Genomic DNA, 2,637 nt, shown 5'->3' with positions numbered 1-2,637 from the left:
GCGAGGAGGGGCCGCCGCGAGGAGGGGCCGCCGTCGCGTGAAGGTGGAGGAGCCGTCGCGTCCTCCTCCTCCTCCACCGCTGCCGTCGTCGTCAACCTCCTCCTCCACCCCTGTCGTCGGTGAACTCTCTCCCCTCCCCTCCCCTCCCCTCCATCTTCCTCTCCCGCGCGAGCACAAAGTGCTCGACGAAATGCTTGTGTGCTGCTCTGGTTGTGCTGCTGTTGCTGTTGCTGTGCTAGTTGCTGTTGCGGTTGATGTGCTACTGGATGCAATCTATCTATCTATCCTAGCTTGATGTCATTGTTGCTGCAGTTAGATGCATGCTCTGGTTGTGCTGCTATTGCTGTTGATGTACTGGCTGCTGTTGCTATTGATCTATCTATCCTAGCTTGTTGTTATTGTTGCTGCAGCTAGATGCATGCTCTTGCAGCTTCTCACCATTCCTGGTGAACTATACTGTTGCTATTGCTTGTGTGTCCATGCTCTAAATGGTCAAATGATCATCATGTGCTAGTGATTTACTTACTGGCTCATTGCTCATGGTTGATGTACCTCAGTAGTGGTTCTGGATGCATTGTTGCTGTTGCTCTGGATGCATTGCTGCTGTTGCTCTGGATGCATCTTATCTTATATTTACTAATTGGAGACTCCCATCAAGCCACCACGTTAATTCTGGAGGTTATAAAATTTTACCCATCCGATTAACCTTTAATTCACCTACAACCGTGCGATGCATTGCATTCCCCACGTCAAGCCTTTCCTTCCTAAACAAGAAATAAAAATCTCAAACCGTTCCTTTCGCTGCAATCGGGCGAGAACGAGATCGATCTAGATCGATGCCTCTTCTATCACTGGTAGAAAAATAGGCTTCCGTCCAGCCCCATTAGTCGCGAAACTATAGGAACCGCGACTAATGGAGTCTTTAGTCGCGGTTCGGGAGGAGAACCGCGACCAAAGGCTTGGGCCTAGGGCGCTCGGTGGCCAGCTGGTGCACGTGAGGGGCTTTAGTCGCGGTTGGCCAGGCCAACCGTGACTAAAGGTGCCCGAAGGCCTTTAGTCGCGGTTGGCCAGGCCAACCGGGACTAAAGGCCCATGCCTATAAAAGGGCCTCAGCTCACAGCACTTAGCCATTTGGTGCCACTTCTCTTCACAAGCTTCACAAGGGGGTGTAGGTTTGCTTTTGGTTCCTCTTATGCACACAAGGTGTTTGATAAAATGCCCCAAGAGCATGAAACAAACATGATATGAAGTGTTGGAGCCACACTTGAGCTTCCTTATTTATTTTTTCCTCCTCGATCGCGGTTAGCAACTTGAACCTTTCATGTGTCATTGATAAAATATGCATGTGTGTAGTTCATTGTTTAATTTATATTGTTTGTAGCTAGTTAGTTTAACAAATGCATGATGGTTAATTATATATTTTATATTATAATAATGCAGATGAATCGGCAATGGATGTACGGTAACCGACTCTCCGGCGAGTTCACTACGGGTTTGAAAGATTTCCTCGTAGTGGCTAATGCGAACAAGCAGGGGGGTTTTGTTATCTGTCCATGTGTTAACTGTAAGAATCAGAAGGGTTACTCTTCCTCAAGAGATGTTCACATGCACCTGCTTCGGCACGGTTTCATGCCAAGCTACAATTGTTGGACCAAGCATGGAGAAAGAGGGGTTATAATGGAAGAAGATGAAGAAGGGGATGATTTCATCGATGAAAGCTATCTTGCTCATTTCGGTGATACTTTCATGGAGGATGCTGAAGGTGAAGGGAAAGGTGAAGGGGAAGGTGAAGAAGAGGCACGTGATGATCCCGTTGATGATCTTGGTCGGACCATTGCTGATGCACGGAGACGCTGCGAAACTGAAAAGGAGAGGGAGAATTTGGATCGCATGTTAGAGGATCACAGAAAGGCGCTGTACTCGGATGCGATGATGGTCTGAAAAAGCTGGGCTGCACAATCGGATTTGCTGAAATGGAAGGCACGGGCAGGTGTAGCTGACTCGGCATTTGAAAACTTGCTGAAAATGTTGAAGAATATGTTTCCAAAGAATAACGAGTTGCCCGCCAGTACGTACGAAGCAAAGAAGGTTGTCTGCCCTCTAGGTTTAGAGGTTCTGAAGATACATGCATGCATCAACGACTGCATCCTCTACCGCGGTGAATACGAGAATTTGAATGAATGTCCGGTATGCACTGCATTGCATTATAAGATCAGAGGCGATGACCCTGGTGACGATGTTGAGGGCCAGAAACCCAGGAAGAGGGTTCCCGCCAAGGTGATGTGGTATGCTCCTATAATACCACGGTTGAAACATCTATTCAGGAACAAAGAGCATGCCAAGTTGTTGCGATGGCACAAAGAGGACCGTAAGTCGGACGGGGAGTTGAGACACCCCGCAGATGGAACGCAATGGAGAAAGATCGACAGAGAGTTCAAAGATTTTGCAGCTGATGCAAGGAACATAAGATTTGGTCTAAGTACAGATGGCATGAATCCTTTTGGCGAGCAGAGCTCCAGCCATAGCACCTGGCCCGTGACTCTATGCATCTACAACCTTCCTCCTTGGTTGTGCATGAAGCGGAAGTTCATTATGATGCCAGTGCTCATCCAAGGTCCGAAGCAACCCGGCAACGAC

Source organism: Lolium perenne, chromosome 6, assembly GCF_019359855.2.
Source record: "Lolium perenne isolate Kyuss_39 chromosome 6, Kyuss_2.0, whole genome shotgun sequence".
Lineage (NCBI taxonomy): Eukaryota > Viridiplantae > Streptophyta > Magnoliopsida > Poales > Poaceae > Lolium > Lolium perenne.
The sequence above is the reverse complement of the archived record's forward strand: the minus strand, read 5'-3'. Positions refer to the sequence as shown.